General features: G+C 38.8%; 1 protein-coding gene across 3 annotated transcripts in view; it reads right to left on the bottom strand.

Annotated features, from left to right (window-relative positions):
• The window catches only part of RGL1 (ral guanine nucleotide dissociation stimulator like 1), a 289,859-nt gene that overhangs the window by 185,613 nt on the left and 82,608 nt on the right, over positions 1-21,638 (bottom strand). Inside the window, exon 1 of one of the 3 annotated variants that reach the window (XM_055234761.2) lies at positions 13,156-13,215. The exons of the other annotated variants lie outside the window; for them this stretch is intronic. The gene's annotated coding sequence lies outside the window, so the exon portion shown is untranslated. Of the gene's footprint in view, positions 1-13,155; positions 13,216-21,638 lie in introns of those variants that run through there. 3 annotated transcript variants of the gene reach the window in all.

Raw genomic sequence — 21,638 nt, forward strand, 5'->3', positions numbered from 1 at the left:
CAGCAGATCTTATATATTCAAGTAACAGATGTAAAAGTCAGGTTACCTCTTCCTTTTAACATTTTTATCGACTTAGTGTAGTGGGCTGTAAGTTCTTCATAAAAAAGGGATAAGTCTAACATTCATCACACACACCCAAGCGCTTATAATGCAAGATGAAATTGCTCATTCGTTAACAACAGGCTGGTTTTCATGGAAATGTCTTCAAGGAATTATGTCTGCAAAACACAGGTGTTATGCTCACTTAACCTACTACCCAAATAAAAGTAAGTGGAAATTGAAATCTATACGAGTAGCAGGCGTGACGGGTCAGCGGATTTAAGAAAATCATCATCTGCAGAGGAGTTACTTCTCTGCTCTGGGGCTTCCCATGCTCCATGTGTAAACCATGGAGAGTAAGCCCATCTGCTTGCAGAGAGCAGTGATGAAGAAACTGATAACCAAAACCATTGTGAAGTACTTAGAAACATAGAGCACTTAATACCCTCCCACTAGGAACTAGGAAACAAAACCTACATAATTAATGAACAAAGTTCCTCTGAGTGGACACACTAATAAATGATGCTGACACATACACACAAGGAAATAAACAAAGCAGAGTCATGTAGAGATTTCAGTCCAAAAAAAGGAAATTAAAATAAACAGGCAAAATGGAAACAGGCCAGATTAGTAGGAAAGGAAATTCCATTGTTGTTATTGGAGATAATACTGTAAACAACAACAAATAAATCAAAACAAACTAGGAAAACTACATAAAATGGTTTTGGCTGTCTCCTTTGTATATTATGGAAACAAAACTGGATAAAATAGACAAAGTACAAAATCTCATGGGAACAATGGAACATCTGTAAGCATAACGTGTTCCAGAGACCCCACAGCTTACTCTACTGTCTGCCCACAGCTGCTTTCTCATCTCCACAGTGTGGGTGAAAGTTGGCAAATTTTCAGCGTTGAAGACTGAACTCTACTGTGCACTGACTTCCCACAGATTGCTCCTCACCCTGTTTGGGAAGAAGATGCAATTGTGAGTTTTAAATGATTCCAAAGCACTCAGGAACTAAGGAGGGACTCGAGAGAGGCAGCCAGTTCTTACAAGGCTCTTCAGGCATTCTGAGATCCTCCACCCTATCTGAGACTTGAAGTCTTTTTCACTTATCCTCAGTGTATCTCCGCACTTACAAAAATGGCCATATGTACAATATATCTTGAGCTTCCACTGCATACCAGCCACTGTGCTAGGCATTTTCCACATTATCTGTAATCCACACAATAACCCTGAGAGGTAGATATCACCATTTTATGGCAATAAAAAAATGAGATTCAGAGAGGTTAAATAACTTTACTACACTGCTAGAAAGTTGCAGAGTTCCCAAGTTCATGCTGTCTCTCCTAGATCAGTCCAGAAAGCCTTCAGCTCCAACCTACTCTCCCGCCACTGGTAGAATGCAACCTCCTTCTCATTCTCATGCTCCTTCCTCCATAGACTAGAGCCAGAGTGTCTGTGTCTCAGCTCACTGGCACAATGGTGCCCCCTTGAGAGATGGTCACATCTGTTGAGTACACAGGTAAGGATGGCACAGAGGTAGGAAAACATCACAGGGAATGGATCATCCCTTTTCCTTTTTACTGACATCTCAACTTCCGACCACGGTGAGCTTTATGAGTGTGTGACCTATGAAGTCACACAGGGCCCCATGCTGAGAAGAGCCTCATGCTTGGTTTGATGCTTTGCTGTTGCTACCTTAAAATTCTTAATTTTTGAACAAGGGGACTTCTATTTTCATTTTGCACTGAGCCCCGCAAATTATATAGCCAGTCCTGCTACCAACCTGTCTTTTCCTCTTCAAATCTAGCATTTTATTCCATACTTTCTTTATTCTTTTTTTTTTTTTCTTTTGAGACAGAGTCTCATGCTATCACCCAGGCTGGAGTGCAGTGGTGCAATCTCAGCTCACTGCAACCTCTGCCTCCCGGGTTCATGCAATTCTCCTGCCTCAGCTTCCTGAGTAACTGGGATTACAGATGCCCGCCACTATGCCCAGCTAATTTTTCTATTTTTAACAGAGATGAGATTTTACCATGTTGGCCAGGCTGATCTCGAACTCTTGGCCTCAAATTATCCACCTGCCTCAGCCTCCCACAGTGCTGGGATTACAGGCATAAGCCACCTCACCCAGCCTCCATACTTTCTTTAAACAATTCATGCATTATAGGTTTCCTACCTATTCCCCTAAAAAGAGCTAGAAGTCTATGTGACAGAGTCATTTTTTTGTTAAAATTAAAATAGGAGGCATATGTAGACTTTCCACTACCTCTGATATACTGTGCATCTTATAGTTGAACTACTGACTTCTTTCTTTTTTTTTTTTTTTTTTTGAGATGGAGTCTTGCTCTGTCACCCAGGCTGGAATGCAGTGGCATGATCTCAGCTCACTGCAACCTCTGCCTCCAGGGTTCAAGCGATTCTCATGCCTCAGCCTCCCGAGTAGCTGGGATTACAGGCGTCTGCCACCACCTCCAGCAAATTTTTGTATTTTTTAGTAGAGATGGGGTTTCACCATGTTGGCCAGGCTGCTCTGGAACTCCTGACCTCAGGTGATCCGCCCACCTCGGCCTCCCAAAGTGCTGAAATTACAGGCGTGAGCCACCGCACTCAGCCTGCCTTCTTTCTTAAAACACATAGTCAAGGCTTACAAGACAACCTCCAGGCAAATACCATAAATATGGGCCCCTTCAACAGAATCATCAGATAATATGAAATCACTGTAAACCTAAAAGGCAAAATTTTCTGTTCTAGTTAAGAATTGGTCTAAAACATCATAAGCCTTATGGACTCTTTTGGAAATCAATTTTGAAGACTTTTTAATTTAAAACACCTGATATCCAAAACAGAATTTTGTTTAAACCACTGGATGGTAAAATCAGCCTTAAGTTGGGAGTGGGGTGAAAAAAGGAACCTGTATGTATATAAAGGCAAATCTGATCAGAGAACATAAAAGCAAAATTTTTCTCAAAAATTAAAAAAGAAAATTGCTTGGGAATTTTTTTGTAATTGTAAAAGGATTGTGATTGTACACTGCCTCAACCTTATGAAGCACAGAAATAAAATTAAAACAGGGAAGACAGGTAGGATGGAAGAAAGATGTGCTTGCTTGACACTGAGAAACAATCTGCAGATGAGAAAGCCATGGAAAGATTTTTTCTTTTGTAGAGACAGAATCTCACTATGTTGCCCAGGCTGGTCTCACCTGGGCTCAAGTGATCCTCCTGCCTCAGTCTCCCGAAGTACTAAGATTACAGGCATGAGCCACTGTGCCTAGTCTTCTTTTTAAAATATTTACTAACACTATGCTTATAATATCTATAATATGTAATCATAACTTATTTCTTCTATTCCTTCCAAAATAATCATTGACTGGAGGTCATAACATTTTCCACGGTCAAAACAAAGGGCGCAGCTGATGGCTTCATACCCTAAGTGATCATTATGCACCAGAAGTAAATGAGCAGCTTCTCAGAGGCTAATCTTGAAAACGTAAGTATTAAAATGATAATCTAAGAACACAATAACTTGCCATTATTAGTGTCTGTTCTTGCTATCAGATAAAAATTATCCATCACTTCCATGGATGCCCTTTTTTTGAAACATGGCTTTAAAAGTAAGTGCTAGGACACAACTCCACTCAAGTCTATATTTATTTTATTAACCTCCATGCTGAACTTTGTTTGATAAATCAATTTGTAATTTATTGAATTTTACTTTCCTTCTTATAATAAATAGCATATGAGACATCCCTCACAAATCGTTATCTTTTTTCTCCTCCTCGTCCTCTTTAAATATGTTTGGAAGGAAAAGAAAGTGTTTAAAATTCAGAAACTTATTGAAATGATTTGGTGCTTCTTATCTTTATCTATTAGGGTCATGCTTTTCTTCTTCCTCTGCAGACTCCATTATATGTATAATAATAATATTTCTGCTTATTTCCCTTTTGCTTCTACCTGAAGAAATCTTTCAATTTTTCAAACTCAACTCAGAATTCTTCTAATCTTGAAAATGTCTGGCATTTACCCTGTTCCAGTCCCTTCCGATGATTATTTGTCTTTCTGCCATTTCTTTCCTCCTATATTCTCTCTTCCTCATTCCTCTTCCTAATGAGCTGAGGTCCTGTCCAGATAAGATAGGTTTGTTTATCTTTATATCCTACTATCTTCAACTCTTCCATCCAGAATGCTATCAAGAGCAGTCTTTGCATTTTAGTTTTACTCAAAGGTTCAGAATTGCCTAATGCAAAGTGCACTGAAATTCTAGTCACAAGACCTGAGTTAAAAACCATGAAGCTACAGTTAATTCTCTGTGTAACCATTAAGCAAGCCATTTCACCTTTCTAGGCATCAGTGTCCTCATCTTCAACATGAATAGGCTACAAGACTGCTGAGACCTCTTACAGTTATAAAAATAAAGCATTCACCTCCCTCAAATGTGGAAAGCAAAACTAATGTGCATTGAATTATTTTTTCCAGAAGAACTGAAGGCTCCAAACTACTACACAAAACAGTGAAAGGTGATTTCGGTGTTTCACTCACATATTGTACTTATTCCCATATTATGCATTCACTACTCAAAAGTCAAACAAACAGTATGATATTAAAATAGCCCCTTTACATTCGTATATATAATATCAGGGTTTTGACTATTCAGAGATAACCCAAAACCCTCTGACATGTAGTCAATTGTAAGTGTGCCGAGGCTTTTTAAAGCTGCTATTTGGACATGCTCACTCATCCTTAGCATCTGACTCCTGGTTTGGTGGTAGACTTCTCTAACCATGATTGCTATTGCGATATCTACAAACTGTGGGATCCAAGAAGGTCTCAAGATACAGCCTCCTAATTGTGGAGGGGGCACGATAGTGATCTCACTAGTCTATTTCTTCTGAGAACACAGAGAGAACCAGCTATCCAGAATCAAAGATGACCATATAAAAATGGAAACTGGGGCACAGACAGACATCAGAAGGGAGGGACTCCAGAAAGCCACAGCAGAGAGACAGATTCCTACTGCCCTGAGAAAGGAAGCCCATTAGATTATTTCGTAGTAATACTAAACGTTGCTGGTGTTTGAACTGGAGGTATGAGTCAACGTACTAGGAGGTAAGAGAGCAACAGATTCCTATTATCTCTTCCTCTTTGGAATCTCAGCAGCATTTCAAGTCTATCCATGTAAGGCAACTCAGCTATATCCTGAGTATTGCTTTCTTTGCTTTCCATAACTTACTCTGGACTCCCCTGCTAGCCTGCCAGCTCTTTAAGAGCAAGATTAGACATAAGTTTGTTACACTGCTTCAATTTTTTACAAAACTCCATCACCATTTTAAAAAATAGATTTTTACTTTTTTATTAAAGAAAATGTACTGGAAGAAGGAATTAAGCATTCAACATGATAATGTATTTTGGAATAAATGTCAATCATTGGGCAACCATTTTCAAAGGAATTTTAATTATATAGTGCTGAGCAAGGTTGCACAATACTGTCTGTGGAGTTAGAAGTGACTCTGGGAGCAACTGTCTCCTGTTAAATGTAGAAAATTGAAGAAGTGCAAGGCATTCCTGCTTTATTCCAGTTGATATTTTAAAAGACTGGTCCAACTGGTCTTCAAACCGCATACTTTCTCCCCCTTACTGATAGTATTTGGCCAAAGTTTTTAATAATAAAAAAAAAGAAAAACCCAGAGTGGGTTTGTACTACCCTGTGACCCTCCCTGGAGAAACGCTGCTCAGCAATCCTTGCTTTGCTCAACAATCCCTGCTCGGCACAGACAGCCAACACAAGGAAAACAGTTGGGCTCCTTTCCTAGTCTCCATTCAGTGCAGCCATCTGGTCACAGATCTGCAAAGACAGACATGGGGGAGGGAGAGGATACCTAAACAGAACAGAGCTGAGATCACAAAAAATATCCTTTAGCATTCTAAGAGAGATAGAGGGAACTCCAGGGGACTGCCTTTTTTATGGCCTATATTTTTATTACGATAAAAAGTTCAGTAATTATGTTGCTGGAAAGCATGAAACGAGACAAAACTGTAAATCACATGACTGTCCCAGGCTCAAATATTTCACAATTCTGTAAACACCAGCTTTAACTGGCTGAATGAAGGCAAAATGCAAAAACCATTAGGAGAGCATCATCCAATTCAATAGTCACAGGCTAATTTTTATGAAGTTGAAGGAAATTAAGCTGATTTAGATCATAGCAATCCTTTAGGTCTCAAAAATAACAACAGCAACATTGACAACACAACCCTCTCCACCACAGTGCATTCAATATTTACTACACCAGGTGCCGGGCTAGCATGTCACAAGCCTCAGTTTATCCTCAGAAGCTCAAATCAAGAGAGATTATGGAATAAGCCTTAGGGTTTCTCTCCAGTCATCCTGACCCAGAACTGTGCCCTCACCACTCCACTCCACTGCTATTCTTTAACAGTCAGTGTTCCACTTACAAAATAACATCATGTAGATGTTCAAAAATCTGAGTTTCTAGGAATCTGAGCTCTCGAAAGGATTCAGAGGTGGACTTCTCATGGGAGGAATGCGAAGATCTAGAAATGTTAGATTCACAGGGAAAAAAATCTGTTGAGTTTACCAGTTAATACACAAAATCATTTTAACTGGCTTCCAAATCGACTAGCCCTTCCACATTTCAGGTTAAAGAGCAATCTGTTCTCAATCTTTTACTTCACCATAAACAGAAGTTGAATCTATTTACTTACAGTCACTTTACTAAGCCAGAGGAAAATGGAAGGTCCCAATGGGGAAAAACTCTTTCAAGAAAACACTTCTGGGAGAGCATGTAGGGTGAGCTGGCTCTAAGCCAATCCTTATCTCCTCTCACAGTCTCTAAGTAGCAAGGACACCATGATTTTCACATATACCATATACTGTCAAATATCATTCCTCCTTCATTTGATCAGATAACACCTTATCCCATTACAGAAGACTCTTTGATTAGTGTCACATAATAATGATCTAGTTAGTGTTGAAGACCAAAACACCAGTTTGCTAGATTAACCAGGTGCAAGAAGCTTTACATACACAGCAGCATTTTTATTCCTATCCAACTATGTTGTTCCTTCTCTGAATGGGAATAAATCCTCTGAAATGGGAATAAATCCTTGTAAGTGGTGCTAAGGACAAAGGAATTGGTCCAATACTCATCCAGCAGGGGGGAGGGTGGAAGCTATGTGCCTTAGTTAGAATGAGTTATACTACTGGCTCAACATGGCAAACCTTTCCCATGTGGGATCAAAGACTCAATAACCCAGATGAACACAGGGACAATGAAACCAAGGGGAAATCACTAGAGATGCTGCTTCCTGACGCTGCCTTTTGCATAGATCTTGTGACTTTTCCCTGATGACCTGGTGCCCAAAAGCGAATACAAAGTCAAAGCCATATCTTACAGAATCCTGAAAAACCCTCCCAAAGACTTGAGCTTGACATAACATAGTGAAATTTTTATCAGTAAATTCAGTAAAAACTGTTGTGTTGGTCACGATCCATGTATACTCGAGAAGATACAATCCCTATTTTTAATGACAGCCCCATTTGTCCTTTAGCAAACCCCATAAGGACACTCCAATATAAAAAAAAAAATTGTTTCCATGTTTTTTTCCTCTTACTCAGAGCTCTGTGAGGGTGTACCGTACCATAGAGAATGCATCCTGCATTCATAAATATATATCAGAGGAGAAGCAGCTGTTGAATTTAACCTCGATAGTCCATTAAGGATGAAACCCTCGCATTATTTTAGAGTGAACCAAAAGGTTTTAAGCCTAAATGAAGCCTTTGAAAAAAAATTCTACTCTCAAATTTCAAACGGATTTTCAAAACATGTTTAGAAACTGCTTTGCATAGCAACAGAGTCAGAGTATTTTCAACTCAGCCTATGGGAAGGACCTTACTGGGGTACATTAAATGGTTACTCAATTAGAACCTATATTTTTTCTTTAAAATTGCAAATATTCCTAGCAAAACCAAGCCTGGCTTTCTCATCAGGCCTTCACAATAGCACCAGCCGTTCATCACAGTCTTTCCAAGGGCTGCATTAAATGACTTGTGTACATCTGCAGGGCTCCTGTGTTTGATCCTAGATTATATTTTCACTAAGGTTAAGGGTTAGAGTTTTGACAGATGTGGCTGTGTTCTAATTGGCCCGTTTTATCTGGCCCTTTTCCACACACCTACAGTATTCGATAGCCAAGTTTGTGAAATGCCTCAATTTCAATACTAACAAATGAGGGGTGGATGGAATGTAGGGCTTGAGCACTCGGTTGGGTGTCGGCTTTAGTTTCAGAGTCCATATGAAATCCATGCCAACATCTGTCTGGGAGGAAAGAGGATCATTTCATTCCGTGTTACCATTTCATTCCGTGTTACCATTTCATTCCAACTAGGTTACAGTTTCTTTTCTCTTCCTTTTATTCTTCCCTCCTTAAACTTTTACAGGACTTTCCATTTTTTTCATTGCCACAGATTGACCTTGCTATTTCCAATAAACCAAAGTGTAAACTGAACTAAGATTGTATTTTGCGTTCTGACACCTTAGCACAATAGCAATCATGCAAATATAAGATTTAGCATTCCTGACTTTCTAGCTGGAGGGTTAGTGGGCCAATCTGACTGACTATAACAAGATGGCAAATTTGCAGGGACATGACGTGTAGTTTGCTTAAATCTCACCTAGCACCATGCTGTCACTGGAGGGAAGAAGTCCCTAACGTTTTACATAGCTATAGCCTAATTATTGTGCGAGGTGTGTATGGGGCAGGGCAAAACAAAGATAAGTAAGCCTGTGTTCTCCACTAATCGGCCCTTGAGCTGGGAGTTCTTAATCTCAATTCCTGGGAAGTCTACAATCATATGAGAAGAAAGGATACATTTCAAACTGGTAGATTATATTTCAAACTGATAGGATAGGTGTTAGAAGAGAGAAATACAAAAGTTTATTACACTGAGAGCTCTTTGAGGTAAGTATTAATTCCCCATCCAGATGAAACTGAAGCTCAGAGAAATTAAGTGAATTGCCCAAGGTCACAGAGCAGGGTCCAAATTTGAAAACAGATCTGTCTGACTCAGAACAAAGCTTTCATTTTCATTTTGTCATGGCCTTTCAAAATTTTCACAGAATTGTGGCCATGTTACTATTTGGCTTTGTAACTTTAATGCTTAAGGAGAAACACTAACTCTCTGCAATAAGATAGCAGGGGAAAGGCCAAGAGGGTTATCTGAAATTTGTGCTTCCTTATCTGTGCTACCTTTTCTACCAAAGCTGAAAGTCAGTCTCTTCTACCTCCCTTCATATTCTATTTTATCAGCTCCTCCACACTCTCTAGTGCCTATCATACTTCCTCTGCCCTGCCCTTCAAGAGCTAAATAATTATTCCACTACTAAAAAGAAGTGGCAGAAAACAGAAGCAAAAATTGGACAGTCAGTTATTTCACTTCTTATCCACATATGTAAATTTTTGCCACAGAAATATGGTAACCTGTAAGTCTACTTATTTTTAAGCCTTCTTTAAAACAACATATGGAATCTATTATAGTATTCAATGACTTCAGTTTTGCTTCTGCTCTAGAGATTGATGGGTTTATGATTTATAGCTCAAGTGAATTCAGTTCTCAGGTTCATTGCTCCAATTTTGGTTGACATTGTTTCTGGATACCACAAAGATATTAATTGTTAACTTCATTGTGTACCGAAAAATGACTTATACACTAGCAAAACTTAAGCGGACTCAGAGTTACAACTTCTATGCACCCACTCCATTTCTTCACTTCAGATGGGACAAAAAGAAAGTGTGTTTTACTCTTTTGTGTGCCCTTAAAAGGAATTCAAGGCTTGTTACTTTGAAAGCATAATATCATGAACAGGATGAAGTATAGTGAAATTAGATCCAAATAGTTTTGAGGTCTTACCTGAGAAATAAGTACATTGATTAAGTCAGCCTAGAAATCTGTCAACAGCCTGCCTGGGTGAAGGTTGATTAAATCTCTCCCTCCTTCCCTGTTTCATTGCCACAGACCTCCAGAGTTGTTTAGATTCTACTCTAGCTCCTACGGACCAATTAGTCAAAATTATGTTCTGTACTCTCCAAATTAAAATCTGGCAACACTAGCCTTCCATGTATAACGGACTGTCATAGTTGGTTTCACATAACCACAGAGGAAATTGAAATAGAAAGGCAGGGGCTTAGATACATTCAAGCAGTACATTAGCAGTGACATCAATTTTAAATATAAGAGTCCCTGATGCTTTAGTCTGAGCCACTGAGCCAACTTAACACACTCACTCCATTATCTCAGAGAGGGGAGGTAGTGAGTTTCGTGGTCCTCTGAAAGACACCTGTGGCCGAAACAGACCATGTTAGCACCTTCCTCTGGTCCAGCTTGGGACTTCTAGGAGGGAACCTTGGCTCTTGGTCTTGGCCAGTTTTTAAGGGGGAAGTTGCTTTGTATCACAGCCAAGAGTCACAGGAATGCCTGACACAGTGCCCAATATGGAACAGGCTTCATACTATGGAGAAATTGTCAACACCTTTATAATGTTTCCCTTTATTGACTCCAAGATCTTGCCCCTCAAAAACAGCAACTACTACATACAAGCACAATTTTAATGAGGGATAGTTTACATATCTCATGTTAAGGGTATATTCTATGACTTTTGACAAACAGTATACACCCATGTTACCACTGGTAAAGTCAAGATTAGAACATTTCCATTACTTCAAAAGATCATTCTCTTAAGCCCCTTCCCAGCCAATCTCACCCTATCACTGGGCCCAGGCAACTACGAACCTGCTTTCTGTAAATATATGTTAAATTTTTCTTTTCTAGAGGTTTATATTGAATATCATACAATATCTACTTTTTTTTCAGTCTTCTTTCACTTACCACATTTATTTTGAGATTCATCTATGTTGGTACATGTTTAAATAGTTTATCCTTTTCAGTGCTAAGTAGTATTCCATTGTTAAACATTTTATTTATACATTCACCTGCTGATGGACATTTGTGTTTTTTCCAGTTTGGGTTACTTTAAATAAAGTGAAAGAACACTTGTGTACAACTCTTTTTGTGGACACCAGCTTTCATTTCTCTTGGATAAACACCTAAGAGTAGAACTGCTGAATCATATGGTAAATGTATGTTTAACTTTATAAGAAACTGCCAAAACTGCTTTCCAAAGTGGTTGTACAATTTTATATTCCCATAAGCGGTGTATGCAGGAAAATCTCAGTGGTTTTATATCCTCATCAACAGTTAGTATTTGGGGTCCTTTTAATTTTACCCACTCTAATGTTCTAACGGACGTGTAGTGATATCACATTGTGGTTGTAATTTTCATTTCCCTAATGATGAATGACACTGAGCATCTAGTCATGGATATATTGGCTATCTGTGTATCTTCTTTGGTAAAGTTTGTTCAAATGTGTCCATTTTATTGACTTTGTAATTGGTTCTGTCAGTGAGTTGAAAGACTTCTTTATATATTCTAGATATCAGTCCTTATAATATAAAATAGTGTACACACACATGCACACACACATATATATTTTCTCTGTCTGAGGTCTACCTTTGCATTTGCATTTTCTTATTAACAGAGGTTTTAAATTTTGACGTAGCCCAATTTAGAAATTTTTTATACTTTTTATGTTTATGCTATTTTGTGTCCTATTTAAGAAATCTTTGCCTACCTGAAGGTTATAAAGTTTCTTCCAGAAGTTGTATAGTTTTAGCATTTACATTTAAGATTATCCAGTTGTGTACCATAAAGTAAGGGTTGATGTTAATTTATTTAAATGTGGATAATAAGTTGTTCAAGACCATTTGTTGAAAAGGTAATCCTTTCCATATTGAATTACCTGGCATCTTTGTTAGAAATCAATTGGCCATACACATGCTCGTCTATTTCTGGGTTCTTGATTGTGTTTCATTGATCTATGTGTCAAAACTATGCCAAAAACACACCAACTTGATTGCTGTATCTTTACAGTAAGTGTTAAACCCAGTAAGTTTAAGTCTTCTAACTTTGTTCTTTCTCAAAATTGTTTTGGCTATTCTAAGTATTTAGGTTTTAGAAACAGCTTGAACATGTCTGTAAGAAAATCTGGATTTTTATTGGAATGTCATCAAATCTATAAATCAATTCAAGGCACTGAAATCACAAACAATTTCAGGTCTTCCAATCTATAAACATCATAAATCAATACATTTACATATTCTTAAATTTCACATAGAAATGTTTCCAGTTTTCAGGGTAGGGGTTTTAACATATATTTTATTTTATTTAACCCCTTTGGAGTAGTCAGGGTTCTCCAGAGGAGCAGAACCAACTATATATGTTTATAAATTGGCTATATATATATATGGAATTGGCTAATGTAATTATGGAGGCTGAGAAGTCACACCATCTGCCATCTGCAAGCTGGAAACGCAGGAGAGCTGATGGTGAACTTCCAGTCCAAGTCCTTACACCTAAGAACCAGAAGAACCAGCACTGTAAATTCTACTCCAAGTCCAAAGGCTTGAGAATCAGCAAAACTGATGATATACGTTCCAGTTCAAGTCCAAAGACCTAGGAGCCAATGGTATAAGTTCCAGTCTGACTGCAGGAGATCAATGTCCCAGCTTAAAAACAGAGAGAGGAAATTCTCCCTTTCCCTGCTTTTTGTTCTATTCAGGCTCCCAATGAATTGGATTCGATGAGGCCCATATACACTGAGGAAGGCAACCTGTTTTACTCAGTCTACGCATTCAAATGTTAATCTCATCTAGAAATACTTTCATAGACATACCCAAAAGTAATGTTTAACAAACACCTGGGCACCCTATAGCCCAGTCAAGCTAATACACAAAGTTAATCATCATACTCATGTATTTCATGCTTTGAGATGCTATTGCAAATAATATTCTTTTTTTAAATTTCCATTTGTTTATTGCTAATATATAGAAATACAATTAATTTTGCATCCTGAAATCTTACTAAAATCACTTATTAGTTCTACTAGTTTTTGGCAGATTCATGAAGATTTGCTGTTTGCTGCATGCTTGATCATGTCATCTGTGAATAAAGATAGTTTTACTTGTAGCTCTCTAACCTATATGCCTCTTATTGTTCTTCCTTGTCTTACTGCACTGGCAAGAGTCTTCAATAGAATGCTGAAAAGCAGAGAGGGTGACCATCCTTGTCTTCTTGATCTTAGGGCAAAAGCATTCAGGTTAAATACTAAGTTAGCAATAGGTTTTTTAAAAAAACAGTTTAATAATTCACATACCATAAAATTCAAACACTTAAAGTGTAAAATTTGGTAGTTTTTAGTATATTCATAGAAATGTGCCATCATCAGCCTTTTATCAGATTGAGGAGGTTCCCTTCTATTCTTAGTTTACTGGAAGATTATCACGGTATAATATGATAATATGTAATGTTAATTTTATCAAGTGGCTTTTCTGCATTTATTGAAATGATGATATGGCTTTTGTCCCATTATGACAATAAGATGAACTACATTCATTAATTTTGTAATGTTAAGCAACCTTGTATTCCTAGGATAAACATTATTTGGTTATCATGTATTACGTTTTTTATATATTTCATTTTCAGTTTGCACATCTTTTATTGAAGATTGTTGGTCCATGTTCATAAGGAATTTTATTCTGTAGTTGTCTTTACTTGTAAGATTTTTGGTCTGGTTTTGATATCAGAAAAGTGCTGACCATATAAAATAAAAGTATTTCTCCTATATTTTCAAAACGAATTCATATAGTGGTATAGGTTGAACATTCCAAATCCAAAAATCAGAAATAGGAAATGCTCCAAAATCTAAAACTTTTTGAGCAACAACATGGTGCTCACAGAACATGCTCATTGGAGCATTTCAGATTTCAAATTTTTGGATTTGGGATGCTCCACTGGTAAGTACAATGGAAGCATTCCAAAATCAAAAATTTAAAGTCCTTCTGGTCCCAAGCATTTTGGATAAGGAATTGTCACTTATATTTCTACCTTGAATGTCTGATAGAATTGACTAGGTAATAAATTGACAAGGTAATAGAATTGACCAGGTAATAAATCTGGGCCTATACATTTTCTTATGGAAAGATTTCTAATTACAAATTAATGTGCTTAATTGATATTCAGGTTTTCTATTGATTCTTGAGTTAGTTTTGATTGTGTCTTTCAAGGAATTTGTCCATTTTATCAAGGTTGTTTAATTTATTAACATCAAGTTTTTTTATAATATTCCCTTGATTATAGACATTTAGTGTATAAAGAATCTTAGAGATGTCCCCTTTTTCATTATCTATATTGGTAATATTTGTCATCTTTTTTGTTTTTTTGATCAATATAGCCAGCAGTTTATCTATTATACCGATCTTTCAAAGATCAGATTTTGATTTCATTGTTCTTCATTGTTCCTCTATTTCATTTATTTCTCTTCTTTACTATTTGTTTCCTACTAGTTTGGGGTTTAATTTGCTCTTATATTTCTAGCTTATGATGGAAGTTTGGCCTGTTGCTTATAGAGTTTTCTTCTTTTCTAATTAAGCTTTTAAGCCTATAAATTTCCCTTTAAGCTGCATTTCACAAATTTTGATATGTGTGTCTTCTTTTCATTTACCCCCAAATATTTTCTATTTTCCTTTTTATTTCATCTTTGAACCATGAATTACTTCAATGTATGCTATTTAATTTCCAAGTATTTTGAGATTTTCTATGTATCTTTCTATTGCTTATTTCTAATTTATTCCCTTGTAGTCAGAAAACATACTGTATATCATATCAATCCCTTTAAATTTCTGGAGACTTGTTTAATGGCTAAGCATGTGGTCTATCTTGGTAAATGCTCCACTGCACTAGAAAAGAATGTATATTTTGCATTTGTGAAGTGACACGTTCTTAAAAATGTCAATTAGTTCAAGTTGGTGATTAGTTTAATTCTTCCATATTTCTATTTGTTGACTTGTTCTATTAATTACTAAAAGGAGTGGTGAAATTTGCAGTTATAATTGTAGATTTATCTTTTTATCTTTCCAGATCTGTCAGGTGCTTAATGAATTTTGAGGTTTAGTTATTAGGTGAATACACATTTAGGAATGTTATGCCTTATTGATTCCTTGACTCCATCATTGTGAAATATTCCTCTTTATCCGTTGTAATAGTTCTTTTTTTTTTTTTGCTATTAATATAACTAAAACAGCTTTATCTTTTCGCAGCTTTTCTCTTTTGTGTATTTTTATTTAAATAAATTTTTATAGACTACACATAATTGGGTTTTTAAAAATTCAGCCTTGGCTCAGCAATTCTTCCTGCCATCATGTGAAGGATGCATTTGCCTCCCCTTCTGCCATGATTGTAAGTTTTCTGAGGCCTCCCCAGACATGCAGAACTGTCAATTAAACCTCTTTCCTTTATAAATTACTGAGTCTTGGGCAGTTCTTTACAGCAGTGTGAGAACAGACTAATACACCATCCTTCCTGGGAAAACTTACCAGGTATTCAAAGGAACTTGGATATTGTCATCTGAGTTTTTGGTCACTGCAGCTGTATCTGCATTAGGGGGACACTTCAAGCTCAGTAACGCTGTGGCTCTTGCAGACTTATAGAGGTACCACCTTGATGATCTTGGATAAGATCTGGAAGAATTCTCCAGATTACCAGGCAGAGACTCTTATTCTCTTCCCTTACTTTCTCCCAAAGAAACAGAGTCCATTTCTTTCTCTCTCCTCCTGCTCCTCTTCCCTCCGCGTGTGTGTGTGTGTGTGTGTGTGTGTGTGTGTGTGTGTGTGTTGTGGTGCCTAGAGCTGGGGGAGAGATGACACAACCACCCCTGTGGCCACTACCACTGGCACTGTGCTGGGTTAGACCTGAAGCCAGCAGAGCACTGGGCCTTGCTCAATGCCTGCTATAACCACTATCTGCCTACTGCCTATGTTCACTCAAGGCCCTAAGGTTCTATAATTAGCAGATGGTGAAAGCAGCCATGCTTGTGTCCTTCCCTTAAGGATGGCAAGCTCCGCCCAGGCCCCAGGCAGGTCCAGAGATACCATCCAGGAGCCAGGGCCTAGAGTTGGAAACCTTAGGAATCTCCCTGGTGCTCTATTCTACTGCTGCTGTTCTGACACCCAAACTACAATATAAAGTCCCTCACACTCCTCCCTCCCCCTTCCACAAGCAGAGGAGTCTCTCCTCATGGTGACCACTGCTACAGGCCTGTGAGGAGTACTGCCAGGCTACTGCTGATGTTCACTCAAGGCCCAAGGGCTCTTCAGTCAGCTTGTGGTGAATGTTGCCAGGCTTAAGACTCATATGTTGGGGAAGTGGGCTCCCCTCTGGCCTAGGGGAGGTCCAGAAATGCTGTCCAAGAGCCAAGGCTTGGAACTGGGGACCCCAAGAGCCCACTTAGTGCTCTACGCTGCTGTGGCTGAGCTGGTACCTAAGCTGCAAGATGAAGTCTCCTTTACTCTTCCCCCTGCTTTTCTCAAGCAGAAAGAGTCTCTCCTCATAGCCACCAGAGCTGGGAATGTGCTGTGTCACACCTGAAGCCAGCACATCTCAGAGTCTCACCCAAGACCCATGGCATGTACTACCCACCTGCCACTGCTGATTATTTTGGGTTCAAGAGCTCTTTTGCTAGCAAGTGATGAATCTTGCCAGGACTAGGCTCTTCCCTTCAAGGCAATGAGTTGGCTTCTGGCCCAGGGTGTGTCTAGTAATGTTATCTGGGAGCTAGGGCCTGGGATAGGGGCTTCATGACTCTGCCTAATGCCCTATCCTACTGTGACTGAGCTGGTATCCAAGTTGCAAGACAAAGTCCTCTTTACTCTTCCCTCTCCTCTCTTCAAGCAGAAAGAAGAAGTCTTTTTTGGAGCTGTGAGCTGCACTGCCTGGGTTTGGGGAAGGAGTGGCATAAGCACTCTCTTGGCCATTCCAACTGGTGTCTCACGAGGTTGCATGTCCTCAAAATCCACTGGCTCAGCACTAGGATTGCCTAGGAGTTGCAGTCCTTATGGCCTAGATTGCCTTTCAAGTTTATTTAGAACCCCAGAGCACTTTAGCTTGTGGTGATGAGGCTTGCCAGAACTCAAGTTCTCACTGCTAAGATGGATAAAGCCCCACTGGCTAGGGCTGGTCTAAATGCTCCCTCCATGTGCACTGGCTGATTTCTGCCCAGTATTGTTTCCACTGTGACAGAGCAGCACTGAGTTCCAATGCAAGGTCCCACAGTCACTGTGCTCTCCCTCCCGCAAGAGCACAGATTCTCTTTGCTATGCGGCCATAGCATGACATAGGATGGCATTGACAAATCAAGACTGTTTTTCCTATCCTCTTCAGTGCCTCTTTCAGTGACATGAAGTTAAAACCAGGTACAGTGATCACTCAACTGATTTTCGGTCCTTACGAAGGTGTTTTTTTGTGTGGGTAGATAGTTGTTAAATTTGTTGTTCCCGCAGGGAGGACAATTGGTTGAAGGCTTCTATTCAGCCATCTTGCTCTGCCTCCTGCTAGCTGAGTATTTTTAAATTCCATTTTCTCAATACTATTGGTTTATTAGCTATACTTTAATTTTTAGTGATTCATCTAGGGCTTTTAATACGCATCTTTATCTTATTTGTCTACCTTGGAAAAACATTACAATATTTTACATAAAATACAAGAATTTTGCATTGGTGTGCTTCCATTTTCCCCACACCCATGCCCTTTGTGCTATTGTTGTCATGCATTTTGCTTTTTCATATCATGAATTCCCCCAATATACTGTTGCTGCTGTTTGTTGTTTTAAGCAGTCTACTGTTGCCTTTTTAAAATTTTTTAAATGATGAAATTAGTTTACCCACATATTTATCACTTTCAGAGCTCTTTATTCTTTTGTGTAGATCCACATTATCATCAGATATCATTTTCCTTCTGCCTGAAGAACTTCCTTTAACAAGCCTTGTACTGCAGGTGTGCTGGACAACTCTCACAACTTTTCTTTGTCTAAAGAAAGACGTGTTTCATGTTTGAAAGGTGTTTTCTCTGGGTCTAGAATTTTAGATTGACACAATTTGTTTCAGCATTTTAAAGATGTTACTCCATTGTCTTCTGACATGCATAGTTTCTGAAAACTCTGTTGTAATTATTTTTATGTTGTTCCCTGTATGTAATGTGCCCTTTTTTCTCTAATTTTAAGATTTTTGTCAGAATTAGTAACTTGCTGTAATTTGATAATGAAGTTCGTGGTGTAGTTTCCATAGTAGGTATCTTGCTTCATGCTCTGAGTTTCTTAGCTCTGTGAGTTTATACCTTTCATAAAATCTGAAAGATGTTTGGTCATTATTTCTTTAAATATTATCTCTGTTCTCTTTTACTCTCTTCTCTTCTGAAGCCTCCCATTTACACATGTCAGTCAACATGTTATTGCCTCCAGGTCTGTCTTATTTTTCTTGGTCTTTTATATGTCTGTGTGGAAGCTTCATTTTGGATAGGTTCTATTGCTATGCCTTCAAGTTCATTTATCTTTTTTTTTTTTTTTTTTTTTGGTCCCAGACTATTAATTGTTCTCTCCTTCTTCTTGGAATCCTCTCTATCATTGACTTCCATGACACTGTTCTGCCCTGTTCTCTTACCTTCTCCAGTGCTCCTCCACAGACTTCTTTGTGGGATCTGCCTTCATGTCCAGCTCCTTAAATATTGGTATTCCCTAGTGTTCTGTCTTGACTTTCTTTCCTCACTCTAAATTTTCTCTTTGAATAATTTCATCCCTATCCATGCTTGCAACTGCAATCCACAGATGCTGAATCACAATGGTGAATGAAATATTCACAGACCCTGACCTATGAGGTCTTTAATCTAGTGACAGAGACAGTCATTACATAAATGATCACATAAATAATACCATCATCATTGCGATAAGTGTCTTAAAGGAAAAGTAGGCAAGGGAGCTAAACTAAGACACAGGCACAGTGTAGGTCTCTATGAGGAGGTGATGTTTAAGCTAGTCTTTTGAATGAAGTGAGGAAAACACATTCCAAGCTAAGAAAATAGTATCCAAGGTGGCCAAAGGTGAAGAAACTTCATCCTGAAGAGAGGAAACAACAGGCACAAGGGTGCCTAAATTAGAGTGCACATTTGTATAATAGCAGGTTATCCAAAGATCTGATTACAGATTGGTTGAGCAAAGAAGACAAGATTGGTGGGGTATGCAGAGGACAGAAGGGGAAAGGCGTTTTCTAACATACTGTGGGGTTAAAACTCATACTTACTATTGAGCTTTTGAAAGATTGCATCCAGTGTCAATAAGGAAGTGTGCTTGAAGTTAAGAAATCACAGCGTCAGGGAGACAAATTTGGAAGCTATTATAATAAGCAGGGGTAAAATGAGCATCAGGCAGTGGGAGTGGAACAATGGCAGTGGAAATGAAAATAAGAGTTAGATGTATAGATCAAAAAGACTTACATGACAGGGGTGGAATGGATTTGCAGGTCAGGTAGAGACAGAGGAAGCAGGAAAATAAAATTCCCACTGAATGATTAAGATTTTAAGAAGGAAACCAGGCTACACAGAGGAAGATGATTAGGTGAGTTTTAGTCATGCTGAGAATGAGCAGCCTGTGGTTCTTCCAGGTGATGTGTTCAATAATTGGTTGGAAACAGAGATCTGGGATCAGGAAGTAAGTCAAGTCTAGAGAAATGGGAGCGAAAGGACATCACTTTCAGCTCCACACATCCAACTGCCAACTCAACATTTCCACCAGGATATCTCAGGGGTTTTTTATTTCCCTCCTAAACTTGATCCTCGTCCAGTGCTCTCTGTTATACTCAATTATACCACCACCCAACCAGAGCTCTCTCCAGGTCATCCTTGACACTTTGCCTTGCTCAGTACCCACATCCAATCAATTACCAGGTCCTTTTCTTTCATCAAAACATATCTCCTAAAAGTCTCAAATAGACATTTTCCTATGCCACAGCTTCCAGCTCCCTAAACCAAGTCAGCCTTAACTCACCAAAACTACTTCTTACCCTGGTAGTAGGTAAACTCCTACTCCCTCCCCATCTAATCCATTCTCCACACATTAGGTTCCAGGACTACCACAATGAGCAAAAGAGCCACAGTCCCTAGCTTGAAAGGCCTTCAACTGAATGAAGGAAGACTGTCAATAAACACTTGTAATATTGACAAGTCAGTAGTATGACAAGGGAAATGGACAACTTAAGCAAACTGATCCTTTGCCAGAAGTAGGCAGCCCAGGGATGCAGATCTTTGCACGTTGGCAGCACCGCTGGGTCAGTTCTTATAGGTTGCATATACAGTTTTGGACCAGTGGGAATGAAATAAAAAGAATGGTAACAAAGCTTGTGTGTGAAGAGGGAGTTTAGGGATGGTATGAAAGATTTCACTTCAGGACATGCATGCTGTGTGGGTGCCAGAGGCAAAGGATTGGCCGTTCTGTGGTGTTTTTTAGGAGCCAGGCACAGACAAGCTGCGTACTTTCAAGCTATCTTTTTACTCTAATATTTTGGCATTAAACTTTCCATTAATGATTTTTAAGGCCTTGCTATAACTCCTTGGTGATTCATCAGCTGTATTTTTCCTTTACTTCATTTCACAATTTTCCTTCTGCTATATATCTTAGTGAATCCTTACTTTTGCTTTTGGCAGACTCTATTTATTTAAGGCTAATTTTTCTACCATCCTTTACCTTCATCTTCCAGTTTCTTTAATCATACTTCCCTCAATAATTTTAAATCCTCTCTCCTTCTAATGCCACCTTCATTCAGCTTTTCTCTTCACCCCACCAGACCATGTTAACTTGCTCCCAAGATCCCCTTTCCTTTGCAAATTTTTTTTTTTCATTTTTTTTGAGATGGAGTCTCACTTTGTTGCCTAGGCTGGAGTGCAGTGGCACAATCCTGGCTCATTGCAACCTCTGCCTCTAGGGTTCAAGCAATTCTCCTGCCTCAGCCCCCTGAGTAGCTGGAATTACAGGCATGTGCCACCATGCCCAGCTAATTTTTGTATTTTTATAGGGACAGGGTTTCACCCATGTTGGCCAGGCTGGTCTCAAACTCCTGACCTAAGGTGATCCATCTGCCTCAGCCTCCCAAAGTGCTGGGATTGCAGGCGTGAGCCACTGCACCTGGCCTTTAATTTTTTTCTATTTTTTTTTTTTAACATTCTACAGAACACCCTTTGCAAATATTTACTTCTTCCTAGTAATCCCCAGCTGTGTCACACGAAGGCCCTAAGGCCTTAGCAGAACAAAAGAGGAAGCCACAGCAAGGACATCAGGAGACAGAGCCAGTGCCATCAGCTTGTCCTCAGGGAGAAACCAAGTACTCTTCTCAAGATTGCATCTCCCTACACTCTAGAGGTATATGTGCACAAGGAGAGAAGGAAAATCTGTAATTTCCTTGGAATGACTTCAATGAACTACAAGGAGGAGAAGAGACCACACTGTAGTCAAGGTGCATGCCTGCTCAGCAAGTGTCTCAAAATATACTCAACTTGACTATCAATGAATGAATGAATGTCAATCAATAACACATAAAGTAAGCAGGAAAGAATGAAATGAATAGTGTAGTTTGCCCCTAAGTG

This window comes from Symphalangus syndactylus, chromosome 19 (assembly GCF_028878055.3).
Source record: "Symphalangus syndactylus isolate Jambi chromosome 19, NHGRI_mSymSyn1-v2.1_pri, whole genome shotgun sequence".
NCBI classification, from domain to species: domain Eukaryota; kingdom Metazoa; phylum Chordata; class Mammalia; order Primates; family Hylobatidae; genus Symphalangus; species Symphalangus syndactylus.